Raw genomic sequence first — 25098 nt, 5'->3', positions numbered from 1 at the left:
TCAGTTCCCGGGCTCTAAAAACCAAAGACCAAGTCCGAAATCTTGGCGTTCTAATTGACTCAGATCTCACATTCACCAGCCATATTAAAACCATCACCTTCTACCATCTTAGAAATATAGCCAAAATCAAGGGTCTAGTGTGCCAACAAGACCTAGAAAAGCTCATCCATGCTTTTATCTCCAGTAGGGTGGACTATTGTAATGGTCTCTTAACTGGACTTCCCAAAAAGACCATTAAACAGTTACAGCTCATTCAGAACGCTGCTGCTAGAGTTTTAACTAAGACGAAGAGAACTGAGCACATCATTCCAGTTCTAAAATCTCTACACTGGCTTCCGGTTAGTTACAGAATAGAATTTAAAGTGCTGCTACTGGTCTATAAATCACTGAATGGGTTAGGCCCAGAATACATCTCAGAAATGTTTAGAGAATATAAACCCAGTAGATCTCTTAGATCCATGTACTCAGGTCAGCTAGTTGAGCCCAGAGTCTAAACTAAACACGGTGAAGCAGCATTTAGCTGCATATAACTGGAACAGACTGCCAGGAGATATTAGATGTTCCACAAATGTAGAAATCATTAAATCCAGGTTAAAAACTTTTCTTTTTTCTTGTGCCTATGATTGAGCTCGAAATTTTTGCTATTACCCTCATTTTATCATATTTCTTTTAGTTTTTCATGCTCTTAATAATTCTTTTTATAGAGTAGTGTACATTCTAAATTGTAATGTATATTTTACTATATTTTCTTTTAGTTTTCATGTTTTAATTGCTTATCTCTCTTGTTTTAATTTCGTATTTCCCAAATTGTAGGGTATATTTTACAATATTTTCTTTTAATTTTTCACGTTCTTAATTTTTTATCTCTCGATTGAATTTCATATTCTCTTAATTGTAACTAAATGTTTGCAAGAAGTCTTTCTGAGATTCTAGATCTCAGGAATGTTTTAATGCTTTTAATTAATTTTTTTTCCTTATGTGAAGCACTTTGAATTGCCAGTATGTATGAAAGGTGCTATACAAATAAACTTGCCTTGCCTTGCCTTATAACAGGGCTAAGTGAATTAGCATGAACAAATTGAGTATTTCTGAATGTAACTGTTGGCAGGTCAAATACTGCGCTTTTATCTAAAGCAACTTACAAACTTGTGATGAATACCATGAATCTAAGCAATTGAGGGTTTAGGGCCTTGCTCAAGGGCCCAACAGTCACAACCTTACAGTGGTGGTGCTTGAACCAGGGACCCTCCAGTTACTAGACCACTGACTGTAAACTCATTAACATGATGTATACTCTGCATTTTACCTACTAGTAAATAAGTAGTGGCAACCACTTATTTATTTATTTATATTCATAAAAATTTTGTCACCTGACCTGCTGACATCACATATATAATGCCTATGAAATTACATACAGAACCTTGTCTCAGTAGAAAGTAAAAGCCACTAGATTTTGTGCTACACAATGCTGTGACTAAGATAACTGTGACAGCGGTGAGTCAGTTGAGTGTCAACACAGACATAACTGACTATGTCTTAACTATCCTGGATAAATAAGGAGGGTCAGGAAGGGCATTTGGTGTAAAAACTTGAATAACTTTAACTCAGGTGTGTACCTACACTGTAGCTCCACTCTTCTCCTCCTCTGCTGAATAAACAAGTACAATCCGTTTCAAGTGAAAGAGAAAGCCCGTTTGCAGGAATATACAGTTGTTCAGGGGAAAATCACAGTAAGAAACTGAATTCACTGATGTAATGTGTGAATGTTATAAATCTACACTTCATAAAGAAGAATTCTGTTGTGCTTCAGTGTTTCTCTACATGTAAGAGCAGCTTAAAAGCATCAATCTGTAGGAAAAAACTAAAGCGTTAAAACAAATCTCTCTGAGAAGCTGAGGAAAGTAGTCAGAAGGTGAGTAAATTTATTTCTCAGTTAAAATAATGATTAAGATTATTACTGATCTGTGTCAAAGCTTTTTTTTTTTTTTTGCTTTAATACATTGATTAAACTAATAGTTTTAATTGCTGTGTAACAATATGAGCTATGATGAGACAAGACGGTTCGGACACATGCAGAGATGTATAACAGTGCTTAAGGAGAACAAGACACGACAGGATTACACAAGACAGGTTAGAACAAGACGAGACAAACAAACCACCTATGTGTAGTATTAAGCTTTGGGAAAAAGGTGTTAGCTCAGTGGTGTAACTAGGAGCTCATGAACCCCAGTGCAAAAAAAAAAGAAATTGGGCCCCCCTTCACAGATTTTACACACACACATATACAGTGCCTTCACTTATTCCACATTTTGTTACGTTACAGACATATTCGAAATCCGATTTGAGTATAGTTTTCTTTTAAAAAATCTACACGAAATAGCCCATAATGACAAAGTGAAAACATGTTTTCAGACATTTTTGTAAATCTTTTAAAAATGTAAACATTTAAACATAATTCACACCCTTTGCTATGACGCTTAAAATTTAGCTCAGGTGCATCCAGTTTACACTGATCATCCTTGAGATGCTTCTACAACTTGATTAGAGACCACCTGTGGTAAATTCAGTTGATTGAACATAATTTGGAATGGCACACACTTGTCTATAAAAGGTCTCACAGTTGACGGTGCATATCAGAGCAGAAACAGCAAGCAATGAAGTCAAAGGAATTGTCTTTACACCTCCAAGACCGTATTGTGTCAAGGCACAAATCTGGGGAAGGATACAAAAAAATTTCTGCAGCATTGAAGGACCCAAAAAGCACTGTGGTCTCCATTATTCGGAAATTGAAGAAGTTTGGAACCACCAGAACCCTCCCTAGATCTGGCTGCCCAACCAAACTGAGTAATAGGGGAAGAAGGACCTTGGTCAGAGAGGTGACCAAGAACCCAATGGTCACTAAGGCAGAGCTCCAGTGTTCTCTTGTGGCGATAGGACAACCATCCAGTAGGTCAACCATTGCTAACACACTCCACCAATCAGGCCTTAATGGTAGAGTGGCCAGATGGAAGTCACTCCTCACTAAAAGGCACATGGCAGCCCGCTTGGAGTTTGCCAAAAAGCAGAGAATCAAAATTCTCTGGTCTGATGAAACCAAACTAGAACTTTTTGGCCTGAACTACAAGTGTCATGTCTGGGGAAAAACAGGCACTGCTCATCGCCTGGCTAACACCATCCCTACTGTCAAGCATGGTGGTGGCAGCATCATGCTGTGAGGATGTTTTTCTGCGCCAGGAACTGGGCGACTAGTCCGCATAGAGGGTAAGATGACAGCAGCCAAATATAGAGAGATTCTTCAAGAAAACCTGCTCCAGAGTGCTCTGGAACTCAGACTAGGGCGACGATTCATCTTCCAACACGACAATGACCCAAAGCACACAGCCAAGACAACAAAGAAGTGGCTTCAGGAGCAGTCTGTGAATGTCCTTGAGTGGCCCAGCCAGAGCCCGGACTTGAATCCAATTGAACATCTCTGGAAAGACCTAAAAATGGCTGTCTACAGATGCTGCCCATCCAACCTGACTGAGCTTGAGAGGATCTGCAGAGAAAAATGGGAGAAAATGCCCAAAAACAGGTGTGCCAAGCTTATACAGACATACCCAAGAAGACTTGAGGCTGTGATTGCTGCCAAAGGTGCTTCAACAAAATATTAAGCCATGGGTGTGAATACTTATGTATATTTTCAATACATTTACAAAAATGTCTGAAAACATGTTTTCACTTTGTCATTATAGGCTATTTTATGTAGATTAAAAAAATATATACTCAAATCGATTTACAAATATGTCTGTAATGTAACAAAATGTGGAAAAAGTGAAGGGGTGTGAATACTTTCTGATGACACTGTATATTTTATTGTTTAAAATAATGTCATCAGGGACTGTTGGCCCTCGAGCACTTTCACATTATTCAGTCTGGCCCTCATAGAAAAAAAGATGGACACCACTGCTTTAACCGATTCAAGTTCAGTGTCGCGTTCAACTGCTACTCCAAATCTCCCACTTTCTGAGTTCAAAGTCGTAAGTACAATCAGAATCTACACTAGAGAAGATTTTAGTGTTTAACAGTTAAACATACTGATTCAGACATTTTTCATGTGCAGTTGCCACTTTATTACCACAATCTTAACTTTCATTCCGTGTCAAGTTCTGTCAAAAATACCTGCTTTCCACTCATACAGTCTTCTACAAAAGTTTGTGCACCTCTGGTCAAATTTTATTGTTGATCAACTGAAAATAAGTCACAACAAAATGGTATACTGGAAACTAGTTTAACAATGGCATTTCCTGCACATTTTAATGCACTTTTAATAATGTCTGATTATTTACTTAACATATTAGTTAGAAAACACACCTAACTGTGCTATAACGTTTTTGATAGCAAGAAAGCAGAATTAATGGTTCCATCAAAATTAATAAATCATTTTGAGGGTCGTCTAGATTAAGTTATTTTGGCAAATGAGAGACGAGCCTTTGTGTTCTTTTTAGTTTCCTTGTCCAGTGTCTTTATTTTGGTGGAACTGTGTACATCGACCTTAACTGAGGCCTGCAGATCTTTAGATTTTCTTCTGGGTTCCTTTGTCCCCTCCTAGAAGAGTCATCAATGTGTTCTTCAAGAAGTTTTTAGTAAATTGGCCACTCCTAGGAGGGTTCACTACTTTTTTCCATTTGTTGATAATGGATCTTACTGTGGTTTGAGTTCCAAAGCTTTAGCAATGGCTTTGTAATTGTTTTTAAACTGGTAGATTTTAATAACTTTATTTCACATCTGTGTTCGACTATTTGTAAAACGTTAGATTATGTGCTGCTTCACATTACCAGACAGGTTCTATTTAGGTGATTTTTAGATTTAGTAGCTAAGGGTGCGGTTACTTTTCCTTATAGGGCCACACACATAATTTTTCTTTCAATAAATGAAACCATTGTTTAAAACATTTTGTGTTTATTTCGTCTTTAATATTAAAATGTGTTTTATGGTCTGATACATACAGTACAAGTGAGAAAACTGAAATAAATATTTTTTCACTGCACTACATTACTGCAGGAAGATAAAAGTGATTAAGAATATAATCATCACACAAAATATTCCCAAAACATAATGATACAGTAGTTCCAATCATTAAAGGTAAGATGAACACAAGGTTTATTCAAAATACCACTTATAATGTATTAGTGATATTTTTAATATTATTATTAGTTTTTAACAGAGCTACTACAATTACTGTCTTTTTTATCTAAAATTTACATTATGATCAGCTACTATATTTAACATAATAAGAATCACATTTTGTTTATCATCATTTTAATCTATTGTAGTTTATTGCTTTAATCATTACTGTAGTTTATTGCTTTAATGCCAGGTTGCCACTGTTGGGCCTCTGAGAAAGGCCCTTAACCCCTTAACTGCTTAGACAACAAACTGACAAAAATCATGTTTACAGATTTGAGCAGGAAGAAGCTGAACAAAGCATCACCACGTAGAATTCGTGTGAAAATAGTAGATGGTGTTTATCTTCACTGCTCTTCATCTCATAATTCAATGCATTAGTATCAAATGCTGTAGAACAAACATGATCAGGTTTTTTAGTCACCTATCAGACTCGACACAATCAGAATCAATATAAACACCAGCACACACACACACACACCAGCTGAAACAATAATACAACATTTTACATGATTCATTGTTCACTGAAGAACCCTGATACAGATGAAGTTCTGCTAATGAGCAGTTCTGATTCCACAATACAAATGCATGTATGTGTATGTAGTGTTTGTGTGTGTGTCTAAGTGTGTGTGTGTTTAGGTGTGACTGTGTATAAAGCAACAGTAGCTTACCTTAATTTTTTTAGGTTACATTGTGGGTCCATCTGTAGATCCTTGAGCAGTTTTACTCCTGATTTTTTTGCATGATTGTCATTCAGATACAGTTCTCTCAGACGTGATGATGGATTTGATTTCAGAACTAAAGCCAGAGCAGTAAAACCTTCATCTGTAATACTGCAGCTCCTCAACCTGCAGAAGAAAATCATTTAATAAAAATCATACATCATCTTGTCCCACCTCCTCCTCCATTCAGATCCACAATCAGACAACATCACTGAGAAATCTTCAACATGTAAAACTATTTTATTATATTAATGATTAAGTGTTTTATCTTGTGTGGGGAAAAAGAGTAAAATATCAACCTCCTACACACATCAATAACAGTTTCTGTATGAATGATCTTCTGTATCTACAGTGTGAACATGAACATCTTACCCCAGTTTCTCCAGTTTACAGTGTAGATTCTCCAGTCCAGCAGAGAGCAACTTCACTCCTGAATCCTTCAGATCATTTTTATCCAGGTTCAGATGTTTCAGACTGGAGGAGTTTAAACTGAGAACTGAGGACAGAACTTCACAACTTTTCTCTGTTAGATCACAATTCCACAACCTGAAGAGAAAAAAAATAGATCAATCAGAGAAATGAAAGACGTCACCCTGCACCAGTAGGTGGAATCCAAGATCTTTGTAAGCTAGTAAATCATTTAGCATCAATCACACGACGACATCTACACAGACCAAGATGGCGGTGCGTGCACAATGCGAGGCTCAGTGTCTCTCCAGACTTTGCATATTAGTAGTTATTAGTCTACTGTTTTTTAGTTTTTGCGTTCCATACTGCCAGGCGAGCATCTCATATAGCCGGCAGACACTGATTAATATTGGTTTAAATAACTTAAACGGTAAATTTGATCTGCAACTTCCTCTGGAAATCTCTGGATCATCGTGGACTACGGAATTGACTCACTCAGCTGAACGAAGCCAGCGCAAGCGCAAAGAACGTAAACAAAGGCGAGGAAAACACGGAGGGCTATGGGCTAAGCTAACGCTAAACCCGCATCGTACGAGAAGGGTATCTCTGCAGACCGGAGCCAGCCGCAAGTAGGAGGGGCTAATACCGCAAGTGGGAGGATACCTGCAAGTGGGAGGGGCTTATACAACAAGTGGGTGGTACAACTCCAAAGTTCCTAAGGACAAAAATGTCCCATTGAAAACCACTGAAAATGCTATTTTTTAACCCACATTTATCTAAACATAAACTAATGCTTTCATTTAGGTTAAAATTTCATTTTAACCAAAGCTTTCAATTTTGAATTTATATATTTTTCTAACAGTTGGCACTACTTTTTCCCTTTAAAAGCATGCAGCAAAATTTCACAATTTTTACTGTTTTCTAAAAGGGTGCCTTGATAAGTGTGTCACTATTGATGTTGGATAATAGTGTGTGTGTGTGTGTGTGTGTGTGTGTGTGTGTGTGTGTGTGTGTGTGTGTGTGTGTGTGTGTGTGTGTGTGTGTGTGTGTGTGTGTGTGAAAAAGTGTCTTGAAAAGTGTATCACTATTGATGTTGGTGTGTGTCCAACTTTTTAAATCTTTTCTCTTTGAAGACCACACTCTGCATTATAAACTAATTCAATAATAAAAACGATGAGTAGAGAGAACTAAAACAAAATAGGACTTTGTTTGGGCTCGCTCAGGTTGTTTATGTAGGTGTACTGCAGCCATAGGTATAAGTATTAGCAGTAGTGCAGGAGTGGTCATTTTGGAGATGACAAGTCCTTACAGCACCCAGGAGGTGCTGGGATTGATCATGCACTCTGAGTCCAACTTATCTGAAGATGACAGCAGAGAGGACATGGACGAAGCAGCGGCAAAAATGAACTTCAAAAAATGGCAAAATATTTTGGTCTCCCTCAAACACCGAGGCGCTCCATTACATCCCAGAAGCCAGGTTTAATCCTGGGATCTACACACTATGCCACCGCCTGGATAAATTAATCCTTAGCCTCTGGAGGAGATGAGGGTGGTCCTGTAGATGACAGAAGGGCTCCAGGGACACATCATTACCTGTGACAATTTTCTCACCTCCTTTGCACTGGCAGAGGAGCTGCTCAGATGGAAACTGGCCCTGTTTGGCACAATTCACTGACACAAGCCTGAGCTTCCCCTCAGTTGCTCCAGGCAAGAGCGCTCTTCTCCTCCACCTTTGCTTTTATGAAGACTCACACACTGGTCTCTTAGTCCTTGACTGGGCAGGGATGTGCTGCTCCTAAGCATGAAACACCGCACAAGGTGGGAGAAATGCCCCACACATCAAAAAGAGAGGGCATCTTCTATCTTCCAGCTGCTGCAGGAATAGTAATTTATCCTACTTGCTCTCTCTTTCTCTCTCTCTCTCTCTTGCCCTATATATATTTTTACAGCAGTTTTGGGAAGAGGCAATTTTATGTCCTTAGGGACAAATGTGTTAGAATATTAAGGACCTCTTAAAGGTTAATTATTTGGGTGTTAGATTTACAAGAAGGGGGTTATAATGTTATGCTTCTACTATAGAATTACTAATATTGTTTAGTAATACCTCTTATCCAAAATCAGAATGTAAATGCATTTTATTTAACTTGTACCTGTAACCTGTACCTGACAATGATATTTGAACAATAACAGGTAACATATACTATTTTAATTGTATTTTTATTATGTTTCTGATGTCAAAGTTGCATATTAAATAGTGGGTTAAGACCGGAAATTCATTGAATACTACTTCTTTAGGACCCTGTCTTGCAAAGACGTTCTTTCGCTGATATCCACCCATTTTTGTATAAGCCCCTCCTATTTGCGGGTATCCTCCCACTTGCGGTATAAGCTCCTCCTACTCAGGTTCTCCAGTCTGCAGAGATACATACAGTGGGGCTAAAAGTATTTAGTCAGCCACTGATTGTGCAGGTTCTCCTACTTAGAAAGATGAGAGAGGTCTGTAATTTTCATTATAGGTACACTTCAACTGAGAAAAAAAAATCCAGGAAATCACATTGTAGGATTTTTAAAGAATTTATTTGTAAATTATGGTGGAAAATAAGTATTTGGTCAATAACAAAAGTTCAACTCAATACTTTGTAACATAACCTTTGTTGGCAATGACAGAGGTGAAACGTTTCCTGTAAGTCTTCACCAGGTTTGCACACACTGTAGCTGGTATTTTGGCCCATTCCTCCATGCAGATCTCCTCTAGAGCAGTGATGTTTTGGGGCTGTCGCTGGGCAACACGGACTCCACAAATTTTCTATGGGGTTGAGGTCTGGAGACTGGCTAGGCCACTCCAGGACCTTGAAATGCTTTTTACGGAGCCACTCCTTTGTTGGCCGAGCCGTGTGTTTGGGATCATTGTCATGCTGGAAGACCCAGCCACGTTCCATCTTCAATGCTCTCACTGATGGAAGGAGGTTTTGGCTTAAAATCTCACGATACATGGCCCCGTTCATTCTTCCCTTAACACGGATCAGGCGTCCTGTCCCCTTTGCAGAAAAACAGCCCCAAAGCATGATGTTTCCACCCCCATGCTTCACAGTAGGTATGGTGTTCTTGGGTTCTTCTTCTTCCTCCAAACACGACGAGTTGAGTTTTTACCAAAAAGTTCCATTTTGGTTTCATCTGACCACATGATATTCTCCCAATCCTCTTCTAGATCATCCATATGCTCTCTGGCAAACTTCAGACGGGCCTGGACATGTACTGGCTTAAGCAGGGGGACACACCTGGCACTGCAGGATTTGAGTCCCTCTCGGCGTAGTGTGTTACTGATGGTAGCCTTTGTTACTTTGGTCCCAGCTCTCTGCAGGTCATTCATTAGGTCCCTCCGTGTAGTTCTGGGATTTTTGCTCACCATTCTCATGATCATTTTGACCCCACGGGATGAGATCTTGACCCCAAGGGAGATTATCAATGGTCTTGTATGTCTTCCATTTTCTTACAATTGCTCCCACAGTTGATTTATTCACACCAACCTGCTTGCCTATTGTAGATTCACTCTTCCCAGCCAAACAGGTGCCATTAATACAGGTAATGAGTAGAGGACAGAAGAGCTTCTTAAAGAAGAAGTTACAGGTCTGTGAGAGCCAGAAATCTTGCTTGTTTGTGGGTGACCAAATACTTATTTTCCACCATAATTTACAAATAAATTCTTAAAAGATCCTACAAAAAAAGATTTCCTGGATTTTTTTTTCTCATTTTGTCTCTCATACTTGAAGTGTACCTATGATGAAAATTACAGACCTCTCTCATCTCTCTAAGAAGGAGAACCTGCACAATCAGTGTCTGACTAAATACTTTTTGACCCCACTGTACTTGCATTGTACACCGGTTCCCAGCATTTTTCTCACCAATGTACGATCTCTGTCTAACAAAATGGATGAGCTGCGACTCTGGACTATAACACACAAGTGAATCATGGAATGTAACATCATGATTCTGATGGAGACGTGGCTGAATTGCAACATCCCCATCAGCGCTGTGGAGCTGGATGAACGTAGCATGTTCAGAGCGGACAGAGTGGCAGCAAACTCCGGTAAGAGTAAAGGAGGGGGTCTGTGCAGTTATGTTAACAAATCGTGGTGTACAGACTCCATTGTTACTGAAAGTCACTGCTCTGTGAACGTGGAGTATCTGATGATTAAGTGCAGACCTTTTTATCTACCGAGAGAGTTCTAAACTGTTGTTGTTACTGCAGTTTACATTCCACCTGATGCCAACGCCAAGTTAGCTTTGGAAGAACTGAGTACAGCAGTCAGCAAACAACAAACTGCACACCCAGACGGAGTTTTTTATAATTGCGGGGGATTTTAATCACACCAACCTGAGGACTGTTCTACCAAAATTCCATCAGAATGTCTCCTTTTCCACTAGAGGAAAGAACACCCTGGACCGTGTGTATTCAAACATTGCAGTGGCATACAAAGCCACCCCCCTCCCCCACCTGGGACAGTCTGATCACCTTTCATTGTTCCTGCTCCCCAGGTATGTGCCACTCATCAAATGTGTGAAAACCACAACAAGGGCAGTTAAAGTGTGGCCAGACAGAGCCATCTCCTCCCTACAGCATCAGTTCCATAACACTGATTGGAGCATATTTTCGTCTGAAGCCTCCATGGACATAGACTTGGACACATACACATCATCTGTAATAAACTACATCAACACGTGTATTGATAATGTCACCTCTGTCAAGCATGTGAAAATCTTCCCCAACCAGAAGCCCTGAATGAATGCCGAGGTTCGACTTCTGCTCAAAGCATGGGACGCTGCATTCAGGTCGGGTGACACTGAGGCCTACAGCTCAGCCAGGGCAAATCTGAAAAGGGGCATCAGAAGAGCCAAACACACCTACAAACTGTCTGTTGAGGAGCACTTTCACAACTCTGACCCCCATCGTATATGGAAGGGCATTCAGACACTCACCAGATACAAACCATCACATCCAACCTCTCCATCCAACAGTGCGTCCCTCCCAGATGAGCTTAACAGGTTCTACGCTCGCTTTAACTTCAATGGACTTCACACCACACAGAGTCGACCACCTGAGGACTGCAGCCTCCTTACACTCTCTACAGCTGAGGTGTGTTCAGTACTAAGTAAAGTAAATGCGAGGAAGGCTGACGGCATCCCTGGACGTGTCCTGAGAGCATGTGCTGAACAGTTAGCCCAGGTCTTTACTAACATCTACAACCTGTCACTGGCCCAGGCTACTGTTCCTACGTGCTGGAGAACATCGATCATCATTCCGGTGCCAAAGTGTACTACTGCAGCTTGCCTGAAGGACTTCAGACCGGTAGCACTCACACCTATCGCAATGAAGTGCTTTGAGAAACTGGTTCTCTGCCATCTGAAAGCGGCACTTCCACCAGCACTGGATCCCTACCAGTTTGTCTACTGTACAAACAGATCAACAGAGGATGCCATTTCCACTGCCCTTCACTCCACCCTCACCCATCTGGACAATAATGACACTTACATACGGATGCTGTTTATTGACTTCGGTTCCGCCTTCAATACGGTTTTCCCAGCCAAACTGGTAGCCAAACTCAGTGACCTGGGAATCAGCACCCCTATGTGTAACTGGGTCTTGAACTTTCTAACAAACAGACCCCAGTCTGTAAGGTTAGGTAGTCAGGTGTCCTCTAGCCTGTCTCTGAGTACTGGTGTTCCACAGGGCTGTGTGTTAAGTCCACTGCTTTTCTACCTGTTCACCCACGACTGTGTGCCGCTGCATACAGTGTATCACAAAAGTGAGTACACCCCTCACATTTCTGCAAATATTTTATTATATCTTTTCATGGGACAACACTATAGAAATAAAACTTGGATATAACTTAGAGTAGTCAGTGTACAGCTTGTATAGCAGTGTAGATTTACTGTCTTCTGAAAATAACTCAAAACACAGCCATTAATGTCTAAATGGCTGGCAACATAAGTGAGTACACCCCACAGTGAACATGTCCAAATTGTGCCCAAAGTGTCAATATTTTGTGTGACCACCATTATTATCCAGCACTGCCTTAACCCTCCTGGGCATGGAATTCACCAGAGCTGCACAGGTTGCTACTGGAATCCTCTACCACTCCTCCATGATGACATCACGGAGCTGGTGGATGTTAGACACCTTGAACTCCTCCACCTTCCACTTGAGGATGCGCCACAGGTGCTCAATTGGGTTTAGTCCATCACCTTTACCTTCAGCTTCCTCAGCAAGGCAGTTGTCATCTTGGAGGTTGTGTTTGGGGTCATTATCCTGTTGGAAAACTGCCATGAGGCCCAGTTTTCGAAGGGAGGGGATCATGCTCTGTTTCAGAATGTCACAGTACATGTTGGAATTCATGTTTCCCTCAATGAACTGCAGCTCCCCAGTGCCAGCAACACTCATGCAGCCCAAGACCATGATGCTACCACCACCATGCTTGACTGTAGGCAAGATACAGTTGTCTTGGTACTTCTCACCAGGGCGCCGCCACACATGCTGGACACCATCTGAGCCAAACAAGTTTATCTTGGTCTCGTCAGACCACAGGGCATTCCAGTAATCCATGTTCTTGGACTGCTTGTCTTCAGCAAACTGTTTGCGGGCTTTCTTGTGCGTCAGCTTCCTTCTGGGATGACGACCATGCAGACCGAGTTGATGCAGTGTGCGGCGTATGGTCTGAGCACTGACAGGCTGACCTCCCACGTCTTCAACCTCTGCAGCAATGCTGGCAGCACTCATGTGTCTATTTTTTAAAGCCAACCTCTGGATATGACGCCGAACACGTGGACTCAACTTCTTTGGTCGACCCTGGCGAAGCCTGTTCCGAGTGGAACCTGTCCTGGAAAACCGCTGTATGACCTTGGCCACCATGCTGTAGCTCAGTTTCAGGGTGTTAGCAATCTTCTTATAGCCCAGGCCATCTTTGTGGAGAGCAACAATTCTATTTCTCACATCCTCAGAGAGTTCTTTGCCATGAGGTGCCATGTTGAATATCCAGTGGCCAGTATGAGAGAATTGTACCCAAAACACCAAATTTAACAGCCCTGCTCCCCATTTACACCTGGGACCTTGACACATGACACCAGGGAGGGACAACGACACATTTGGGCACAATTTGGACATGTTCACTGTGGGGTGTACTCACTTATGTTGCCAGCTATTTAGACATTAATGGCTGTGTGTTGAGTTATTTTCAGAAGACAGTAAATCTACACTGCTATACAAGCTGTACACTGACTACTCTAAGTAATATCCAAGTTTCATGTCTATAGTGTTGTCCCATGAAAAGATATAATGAAATATTTGCAGAAATGTAAGGGGTGTACTCACTTTTGTGATACACTGTAAACATACACACACACACACCCTTATACACAAACTTACATGCACATACACTAACATAAGCACACTCACAAACACACACATAAATCCACAAACACTTGCACATAGGCATACATACACCAGCATGCTCAGATTCTGACACAATCATATATATATATATATATATATATATATATATATATATATATATATATGATTGTGTCAGAATCTGAGCATGCTGGTGTATGCTCATGCTGGTGTATACACACACACACACTTGCATACACTCACTCACACCCACATGCACACAGAATAGACACTCTTGTACACATGCACTTGCACAGCCCACGACCACACACACGATCAACACAGTTGTTCGCTGGACAACTTAAATACATATAACTACTGAATTGTACTACTGTGACTGTATTACACATAAATGTCATCTTCCTGACCTACCACTTACCTACTTAGTACCATGTAGTGACCAATACTTGTGTCTAGTCTCGTCTCCCTTAATTACTTTTTAGTACAACCTCTGGCAAACAAAATGGATGAGCTGCGACTGTGCACCACAACACGTGGGTGAATGGTGGAGTGTAACATCATGATTCAGACGTGGTTAAACTGTAACAGCGCGGTGGAGCTGGATGTTCGAAGCATGTTCAGAGTGAACAGAGTGGCAGTAAACTCCGGTAGGAATCGAGGAGGAGGTCTGTGCATTCATGTAAATAAATCAAGGTTTACAGACTCAACTGTAACTAAAAGTCATTGATCTGCCAATCTAGAGGATCTGATGATTAGGTCTGATCACCTTTCTTTGTTCCAGGTGTGTGTGTGTGTGTGTGTGCCGCTCAGCAAACGTGTGAAAAGAGTTAAAGTGTGGCCAGATGGAGCCATCTCCTCTCTGCCGCCTTCATAACACTGATTGGAGCATTTGAAAAAGTTAAAAAGTGTTTCTTCAGCAGCTGTTTCTAATCATTCATTATTTATTCTTTGACTAAAAATTATTGGTGTAAATGTTTTTGATATACATGTTGTGTAAGGTTACAGTAATTATCACTAACAGCACAAATAAAAGAAATAATAAACACTAAAATCAAAGAGGGACATTTTTTTATAAATTAGGTGTGTGTGTGTGGGGGGGATAAAATCATTTAAGTAAAATATTGAAAAATAAACAAATGGTGAAATTTAAATGTACACCATCACCACTGTTATGCTGCAGCACTGAGACCTTCTACCTTTGTGACATCATTGTGATGACACTGAGTGTTCTATGAGAGCTCAGTTTAGTTGAACCTTCAGTGTTTGTACATAATTTCTCACGATGGCTGCTGAACAGGAGAGACGTGCTACCGACCGTCCTTCTCTAATGCGACGCTTTTTGACCAGTCTACGTCTGTGCTGGCCGTTCGATCGAGTTCGTCCTCAGATGTCTTTTCAGGACGTCTGTGGTGGCGAGATCGAACCGGAGGGCAGCGTGGATGCAGAGAACCAGATAGTTATGGAGGGATACTTGTTGAAGAGGGCCAGTAATGTCTTTAAAACATGGAGCAGGTTTGTAGAGAGCTAGAACACACGATGAGCAAACATTTAGGTAGAAATGAATGGATAATTAAACACCTCGTATCATCATAGTAATCGTTTCCTAAACATTGTACATGTTACTGACTCAGACTGATCAACGGCTTGTTAAATCAGAATACACGACGATTCAACTCTGAATGATTTAATGTGAAGCTCATTTTATATCATTGTATTAGTTACAGGTGAAACTGTCACGTGGGAAGAAGGGAGGACTCACACGCAGAGATAAATACAAATTATATATTTTATTTATTAATAATAAACAGAAAAATAAACAGGGAAAATAAAAGGGCAACAGAAAAACCGATCGGAACCTCCGACGGGAGAAGCGAACCAAAAAATGACAAAAAGGAAAAAACTGAAGAGAGCTGACGCGAACCCCGGTCTTCTAGGCGAGAGCCGGGAGCGTTACCACCGCGCCACTCTGGCACGGGTTAACAAAACGCGCGTAGACGCTGAAAGCGCTACGGAGCACCGTTGCGGGAAAAAACCTCCGCTGACTTCTAGCCCCAGCACAGCGGTAGGCTAGCGTGGGAATCAATCGGTGACAGATCAGCTTACGGTCGCCGTAGCTGAAGCACACCGATCTGAAAAAGAGAAAAGATACAAGTTCAGATTAGGCAAGCTCAAACATGCGGATTCGAACCGGGGTTGCTGGCAGACCAACCGAGTACCTTACGGAGTCACCACCCAGCGGTTGTGGAATCCAATGAATAGATTCAATATAAGCAATGTGGCGGAGCACTTGAACCAGCGCCGATTCACAGCGTGTATGCAACCGCTAATGCTAAATGCTAATGGAAATAAACAAACAGCAGTACGAGGACTGCACGGCGTCGCACCACGCTATGTCTAAGAGGAGAAAGGAATACTGACTACCTCGACCTTGCGGTCTACACACCCTAATGGCCTTGTGCCACCAGGGGAACCACCTAAGGCTACGAACAGAGTGTGGACGAGCTGCCACCAGGAGAGCGAAAACAAACAAAAGGTGCGACACCCGCTGCTGCACGGAGCTGGCTTAAATAGCCAGCCCCACAGCTGCGGGTGATCAGCCCTAATGAGCCACCTACCACTTAAGGCCTTGTTTTCTGAGCTCTGTAACACCTGTTTCGCTGGGAACCCGGGGCACGTTCACCAGCTACTACAGGCCTCGTTATAGGACCCCCTCCTCTAGGGACAGCTCCTGAGGTCCCAAGACCCGCAGCTCGGTTCCTACGGAACTCGCGGATCAGTTCAGGGTCCAGGATCTGACGAGCCGGTACACATGAACGTTCCTCAGGGCCGTAACCCTCCCAATCCACCAGGTATTGGGTGCTACCCTGGACCTTCCTGCTATCCATCAGCCGGCGGACAGTGAAGGCAGGGGCACCTTGGATGATACGAGGGGCGGGAGGCTTGGGAGGGGGTGAAACTCCCCCGCAAATAAATGGTCGGATTTGGGAGACATGGAAGGTTGGATGCACTTTCATCTTGGGAGGAAGCTCCAACCTATACGTCACCGGGTTGATCCGCTTTACCACCTTGAACGGACCAATGTACTTGGGCGCCAACTTGTGAGGGGCACCTCGAAAGGGGAGATCCCTCGTTGAAACAAGTACCCGTTGGCCTGGCCGGAAGGTAAGAGCCGGCTGCCGCCTGCGGTCAGCTTTGCGCTTCACAGAGCGCTGGGTGGCCACAAGTGCCTGCCTTGCTCAACGCCAGGCGGCGCGGCAGCGGCGGACATGAAGCTGTACAGACGGGACCGCTACCTGCTGCTCCTGCTCAGGAAAGAGCGGCGGAGGGTACCCGAACTGAGCCTCAAACGGTGACATACCAATCGCCGAATGATGCAGGGTATTGTGAGCAAACTCTGCCCACAAAAGTTTATCCGACCACGTGGTCGGATTCCCTGCTGTCAGGCATCTAAGCATCTTGCTCAGATCCTGGATCAGCCTTTCCGACTGCCCGTTCGACTCGGGGTGATACCCCGAGGATAAGCTGGCCTTAGCGCCAATAAGTTGGCAGAAGGCCCGCCAGCACTGGCTCACAAACTGCGGGCCCCGATCAGACACAATGTCTGACGGGACCCCATGTGCTCTCACCACATGTTGCAGAATGATTCGCGCAGTACCCATGGCGGATGGTAGCTTGGGCAGCGGAACAAACAGGCAAGATTTGGTAAACCGGTCGACAATTACCAATACCGCCGTGAATTCTCTGGACCTTGGCAAGCCTGTCACAAAGTCCAGGGCAATATGGGACCACGGTCTAGCTGGTATCGGCAACGGATGGAGAAGGCCCCTTGGGCGTTCCCTGGGACTCTTATTCAGAGCGCACACAGAGCAGGCACGGACGAAGTCACGTACCTGGTTCTCCATCCCCGGCCACCAAAATCTTCGGCGCAGCAACTCCAGGGACTTAGTCACGCCTGGGTGCGCCGCAAACGGGGAAGCATGAGCCCACTCAAAAACCTGACGCCGTACGGTAGAAGGTACATACAGCCTGTCAGGAGGTCCCACACCGGGGTCGGGTTCAGCCCGCTGGGCGTCCCGAATGACCTTTGAGATGCCCCAGGTGACTGGGGCAGCTATCTGGGTCGAGGGGATCACGGGATCAGGTCCGGTCTCCGGCCTAGTCGGTTCCCACTGTCTAGACAGGGCATCCGGTTTAGTGTTTCTGGATCCCGGTCTATAAGACAGTGTGAAGTGGAACCTACCAAAAATTAAGGACCACCGGGCCTGACGTGAGTTCATCCTTTTTACTTGCTGGATGAACGACAAATTCTTGTGATCTGTCCAGACAAGAAAAGGATGTTTGGCCCCCTCGAGCCAATGTCGCCACTCCTCTAAAGCCAACTTAATGGCTAAAAGTTCCCTGTCTCCGACCGGGTAATTCCGCTCAGCCGGAGTCAGGCGGTGCGAAAAGAAGGCACACGGATGCAGCTTCCTTCCTGGCCCCACTTCCTGGGACAAAATTGCCCCTACCCCGATCTCTGAGGCGTCCACTTCGACCACGAAGGGTTCCTCAGGATCGGGCAACTGCAAAACTGGTGCAGTCGTCAGGAGAGCTTTTAGCTTGTCAAAAGCCTGTTGGGCCTGCACCGACCACTTGAAAGGGACTTTGCCCGTAAGGACCATTAATGGAGCGGCGACGGAGCTAAAGTTCTGGATGAAACGCCGGAAAAAATTTGCAAAGCCCAAAAACCTTTGCGTCTGGCGTACAGAACTTGGAGTTGGCCACTTCTCCACAGCAACGACTTTAGCCGGGTCCATGCGAAGGGTGCCCTCAGCCACTACAAACCCCAGGAAAGAAACCGTGGGGGAGTGAAAGACAGACTTCTCCAGCTTGACGAACAACTGGTGATCGAGCAAAAGCTGGAGAACCCGTCGGACATGCCCTACGTGCTCGTCGATGGACCGACTAAAGATAAGAATATCGTCTAGATAGACATAGACGAATCTATCAAGAGTCTCCCGCAAGACCTCATTGATAAACCTCTGGAAGACTGCGGGGGCATTCATTAACCCAAATGGCATCACTCGATACTCATAGTGGCCAGTGGGCGTAATGAACGCAGTCTTCCATTCATCATCCTGCCGGATCCGAATCAAATTGTACGCGCTGCGTAAATCGAGCTTCGTAAAAACAGATGCTCGCTGAAGGGCTTCGAAAGCCGTGGCCATCAGCGGCAGCGGGTACCGATCCTTGATCGTTATGGCATTCAGACCGCGGTAGTCGACACAGGGGCGCAAGGTGCCGTCCTTCTTGTTGACAAAAAAGAACCCTGCCCCAGCTGGGGAGGACGAAGGACGGATGAACCCCTGTTTAAGGGCCTCGCGCACATACTCCTCCATGGCTACCTTCTCTGGACCGGAGAGCGAGAAAAGGCGCCCTCTAGGGGGAGTAGTGCCGGGCAACAAATTAATGGCACAGTCGAACGGTCTGTGGGGGGGCAAGTTCTGCGCCCGGGACTTGCTAAAAACCTCCCGTAAATCATGGTACACAGGAGGAACTGTGGCCAGATCCGGGGTCTCCATCTTGGGTACTGGCGGGTCGGGATTCGCGCCAGCCTGAAGCAAGCACGAATCTCGGCACCGTGTTCCCCAGATGAAGATTGATCCGGAGGCCCAGTCGATCTGGGGGTTGTGTCTTTGCAGCCACGAGTGCCCCAAGACCACCTGGAGGTGAGGAACGTGAGTCACTAAAAAAGTAATCCGTTCCTCGTGGTCATTCAGTCGCAACGTCAAGTGTTGCGTCCGGTGGGTAACCGGGCTGCCCGCTACGGCTCGGCCATCAACTGCATGGACCGAGACCGGCCTGGTTAGCGGTTGGACCTCTATCCCCAGCCTGCGTACCAGATTGATGTCCATAAAGCTCTCTACCGCCCCCGAATCCACACAAACCCTAAGGTTTGTGTCTCCCGAACCCCAAGACAACTGGGCCGATAGGAACAGGCCCTGAGTAGGGATGTTAATAGGGCCCTCTCTCGTCTCCCTGGCACGAGAGCGGCCTACCTGTTTAAAGGTCGTCGATGTTGGGGAGATGAGCCAGATGCCGGAAGGGCATCCGGTCCCGTCGACCCAAGCTGCATGGGTTCGGGATCCGGTTCGGGTGGAGAAGCTCTAGGAGAGACCTGTGCACGAACAAACGGAGGACAGGTACTCCGTTCTCGCGCACGCTGGCGAAGGCGCGTGTCGACGGATGTCGCCAGCGTATAAAAGGCCTTTAGTGTAGTGGGTGGGTCCCTAGTGGCGAGCTCGTCCTTGATCTTACCAGAGAGACCACGATGGAAGATGGCGGTAAGGGCTCCCTCGTCCCAACCACACTCTGCTGCTAGCGTTCGAAACTCAATAACATAATCCGCTACTGATCGACTACCTTGGGTGAGCTCGAGAAGGCGTGGACCCACCTCGCGGCCCCCCGAAGGGTGAAAAAAGGTCTCCTTAAGGGCTTCCTTGAAAGCGCTTTCGGATGAGCACTCAGGGGCATTTTGCTCCCAGAGGGCAGTAGCCCACTCTAATGCTCTACCTGACAACAAGGACACGATGTAGGCGACTTTAGAACGCTCGGTAGGATAGCGAGAGGGTTGTAGTTCGAACGCTAGTGCACATTGAAGGAGAAAGCCGCGACACCTCTTAGCGTCCCCCGAAAATCTTTCGGGGGGAGGTATGGGGGTGTCGCGGACTCCAGACTCCCCAGAGTGGGTCACGGGATTTGGGATGGGCTCAGAGGTTGGCGGATGCCAGGTGAGCGTAGCTACCCGCTGAGCCAACTCATTAAGGGCCACCTCATGTCTGCCCAACGCCACACCTTGGTGGCGTAACACGTCCGCGAGCTGTTGGGGCTCTGCTGAGTCCATAACTGGTCGCACCTTTCTGTCACGTGGGAAGAAGGGAGGACTCACACGCAGAGATAAATACAAATTATATATTTTATTTAATAATAATAAACAGAAAAATAAACAGGGAAAATAAAAGGGCAACAGAAAAACCGATCGGAACCTCCGACGGGAGAAGCAAACTAAAAAATGACAAAACGTGGGGCACGTTCACCAGCTACTACAGGCCTCGTTATAGAAACCCTGCAGAACCATTTCAGTACTATGCACTTGTTTTCTTTCTGTGATTTCTTTTTGTTTCTGTTTCTTTCCTTCAGGCGCTGGTTCCTGATTCAGGACAACCACCTTATGTACAAGAAGAAATCCAGGGTTAGTCACGTGTCCTTTGTCTAAAGTAAAATCAGTAGCAATGGTGGCCTTCATCAAAATCAACATGAAAAGGAGAAACTGCTCCTGAACAATCAGTTTTAAGCACTCGTTTGCTAAAGTTTGAGTTGTCTTGCCTGTGCTTTGATTTAAAACTGGAATATTAGAGGTAACGAAATGTTTGAGAAACCTTTTGTGCCCCAGCAGAATAGCATGGTGGACATAGCCGATTTACGCCAGTGCACGGCCAAACACTACAGGAGCATCGGACGCCGTTGCTGCTTCCAGGTGGTTTCACCTACAAAGTAAGTCCAGTGTACCATCAGGCATGAAAATTCATTTTCTTTCTTTTATTATGACACGCTGAAGGGCGTGGCTGTGCAACAGTTCTGCCAAAGAAAGATGAATTGAAAAAGGAACATTTTACTCTCTTTATAATAGAAATGACATGAAAACCAGAGCACTCTGTTGTGCTGTAGATTCGTGCCATGTTCAGGGTGTGTGTATGTGTGTGTGTGTGTGTGTGTGTAGGATCTGGGTATTGCAGGCTGATTTAGAGGAGAATAGAGAGGCTTGGATCAGAACCATTCAGAACATGGTTGCTAACACCGATGGTGACAGAACAGACGACTCCATCACTTCCCGATCAGATGAGGTGGTGGATTTGAGCCCAGAACAGGAAGGATCCAGTAGCTCCTCTAAATCACGTGGATCACAACACACACAGAGTGACTCGCTACGTCCACAATCCGCTTCTGGAACTTCAGGTGGGTTTGAAAGATTCACTCTGTGACTGTTTGAAAGTCGATATAAAACGCTGATTCTAACACAAAACACGTCTTTTAAGTCGAGAGCGTTGAAGCTACAGTTGGAGGGACCTCACACATTGAAGAGAGCCCGGAGGAACTGAGCACCAGCACTTCCTCCAGCGACTCCATCCACACAGGTCAGCCAGAGCTTTACTGAACCATTCAATGATATTGTGAACTGGTAGGATTTAATGATAAAACATTTGTAACGTATGACTCTGTAAAGCTCTAGACACGTGTTGTACATCTGATGTGTTAGAGATCATTGACTAACAGCGATTAAATGACATTTGTGTGAACAACAGCTGGTGATGAGAGCACGACTACAGGAAAGCACTCGGTCCAGAGAGGCAGCGCTCCTTCTGAAGGTCTGTCCAGCCTCACACCTTTCATAGAACAAATATTTTCTAGAGCTTAAATCATACTGCTCACGAGTTTTACTGAGAACTTTACTGATTAACAACACGCCCCGCTTTACAGAGTGCTTCAATAGCCGATACAGAGTGGGAAAGCTTCTGGGGAAAGGAGGCTGCGGTTCTGTGTTTGCAGGACTTCGTGAGGCCGATGGAAAACAGGTGAGATATTTACTCAGCTCTGCTCAGAGTGACACGAGAATTGTCGATCATTACAATGACTACACATGTCATCAAACTTGCAGTTAAAAAGCGAACGGCCCTTTTGGTTATTGTTGGCCGAGCTGTAAAGTACGTTCCCGTAATATTCGTTCCTGATTTGAATCGTTTTGTTTTGCATGTTTTAATAGGTTGCTATTAAGGTTGTGCTGAAGAGATTCATCACCATTGTAAGTGACATTTGTTTCACTTGTGAAATATAACAAAGATGCATCAACCATATAAAAAAACCTTATCTTATAAACGACATGATGCATTAAAATGCAAAATAGCATCTAATGTAACCGTCACTCTGCCTATTCCAACCCCATGCTAACCATGTCTGCTCAAATATTAGCTTGGCGAGAAGAACGCTCTCCCTGTAGAGGTGGCGTTGATGCTGATGGTGTCCGAGCCACCTCGCTGTAAATACGTCCTGGAGCTCCTGGAATGGTTCGACATGCCCGAGTGCTACGTCTTGATCCTGGAGTGACCCGCCCGCTGCATGGACCTCTACGAATACCGAAGGAACGGCTCACTTCCCGAATGTCTGGCTCAGATGATCATGTGGCAGGTGGTTCTCGCCGCCTGTCACTGCCGTAATCGCGGGGTTCTCCATCGGGATATCAAGGAGCAGAACCTTCTGGTCAGTTTCCACACCTTAGAGGTCAAGCTCATAGACTTTGGCTGTGGGGACTTGCTGAAGTCGACCCCCTACAGACGTTTTGCAGGTAATTGTACCTCGGCGTTCAGTAGCTATGACACACAGATGACAGCGATGGCATAGGAAAGCCGTGTGTGTGAGACCCGTTTCTCTCACGTTTATTCAGGCACCATGCTATACGCCCCACCTGAATGGATCGAGGAAGGTAAGTATCACGGTTGCGCTGCAACGGTGTGGAGCCTGGGCGTCCTTTTGTTTGTTCTAGTGTGTGGAGAGCTGCCATTCTGGAATGAGAGGGAGATCGCTGCTGGACACCTGATCTTCAAAGCTGGTGTGTCTAAGGGTAAGAAAATGCAGAAACATAAGAAACACGTCTCTTTTCGTTTTTTTTAAATGATGTTAAATAGTTTCTATTACAATGTTGTAACGACCCCATCACTGCACGCACAGCCTGCCGTCATCTGATCAGACGCTGCCTGGCGAAGGATCCGAATAAGAGACCCAGCCTCGAGATGATCCTGGAGCACCACTGGTTTCCAGAGATCCTTAGGAACTAAGTCCAGGTCAGTCAGAACACATAAGGATAGACCTAAATGGATATAGCTAAGAGTCTGTGTTAGCATATAGGCCAGATCACATGTTGCAATGAATCATCGTTACATTTTGCTAATAACATTAAAGACACCAGTTTAGTAATTGGTGTGTAAAGAACTTTTAACCAAATAAAATCATACATTTTTATAGCTATAACAACAATTCCTCATGTCAAACTGTTTTTTTTTTTTTTTTCTTTACTTTACAGGCACCTGCACGGGTTTGTAGCAGACAAATCATGGGTGAGCATATCGGAGACTAAGCAATGACTAAATGTGTATGAACAAAACCGTCCACTGATTGCTTTTATGCTATGTCAAAGTAATCTGAGAGCATGATCACCAGAAAAACACAACAGGAATGATTTGGAGATCAGCAACATTTTGTGGATCAGCTTGATGAGTCAGTCGACTGAATAATACTTTTTTAGTTTTTCAAGCTGCTTTTCATCTGTTTCCCCCCTCAGATAATTATTAGCTTAACATCCCCTTAACACATGAGGGAAATCAATCTCACATTATGTTTTCACCACCACAGCCCAGGTCTGCTACAAGAACACATCCAGAGGTTTCTGGCTGAGGTTCAGATCACCTCCATTCCTCAGCACCGTGTACATACCACGCCAGGTCAGAAAGGTGAGTGCTGGAGAAAGTGGCTTAGGCAGTTAAGAGTTTAACATCATTTAACATCAATGATTGATATGGGTGTGTGTGTGTTCTGGGTAATTGTCTTGTAGAAAGCCCCATCAATGAACGAGTCTAACCTACTGGAAGAAGCAACCAGATTAGATTTGGGCCCAAGCACCCTGATACCTGGCAGAAGATGAAACGTTCTTGAGTCACCACAACCATCTACGGTTGGTGTCTGGGAATGGAACCTGCAGACTTTTAACACATGTGTATTGTGCCTTGATTGCAGTTGATGATCATTTAACGGTCAGCACATTGTTTTTTGTCCCTACAGATCAACGACCACGTCTGTCGTCCTGAAAGCACTTTGACCTTCTCTGTGGTGGTGTATGAGACAAGAGATGAAACAAAACCAATAAAATATTGAATAAAACTGTTTGTACTGGCGTGTGTATTTTCTTTACCCACTTTATGACTTGCACAACACAGGAGAGCACATTTTATAAAGAATTGATGCAGAAATGTAGATGAATCCTAAACAAGTTTGGAATGACCTTTTCTTGCAGCTGTAGTTTTGTACAGCTGAGAATGTATGGATATGAAAAGAAATGATCAAAAAGACCCTTGACACATCAAAATGACAATTAGACACATTTTGTCCAGCAACATTCGAGGGAACAAGACTTCACCTAAATCACTAAAGTAAACCTGACCTTAGACCTTAGCAGAGGGTCTAATCTCATGTAACAAAAAGCTTTTCACTAAACTGATTTTGTTCATTAAAACATGTTACATATGACATGTTCTGACATTCCAACAACAAATATTTAAAACACAACATAAAGGCACTGATCTCCTAAAC

General features: G+C 44.1%; 1 long non-coding RNA gene and 1 pseudogene across 1 annotated transcript; both read left to right on the top strand.

The window, feature by feature from the left end:
• Nucleotides 1–1833: 1833 nt before the first annotated feature.
• Nucleotides 1834–14366, top strand: LOC134329165 (uncharacterized). Its single transcript, XR_010014819.1, has 3 exons — nt 1834–1912; nt 2043–2130; nt 14184–14366. It is a non-coding gene; the product is annotated as an uncharacterized LOC134329165 (long non-coding RNA).
• A 774-nt stretch (nt 14367–15140) lies between these two features.
• LOC134328749 (serine/threonine-protein kinase pim-1-like) lies at nt 15141–24669 on the top strand (annotated as a pseudogene).
• Nucleotides 24670–25098: the final 429 nt, after the last annotated feature.

The sequence above is a fragment of the Trichomycterus rosablanca genome, chromosome 15 (assembly GCF_030014385.1).
Source record: "Trichomycterus rosablanca isolate fTriRos1 chromosome 15, fTriRos1.hap1, whole genome shotgun sequence".
Lineage (NCBI taxonomy): Eukaryota > Metazoa > Chordata > Actinopteri > Siluriformes > Trichomycteridae > Trichomycterus > Trichomycterus rosablanca.
The sequence above is the reverse complement of the archived record's forward strand: the minus strand, read 5'-3'. Positions and strand labels throughout refer to the sequence as shown.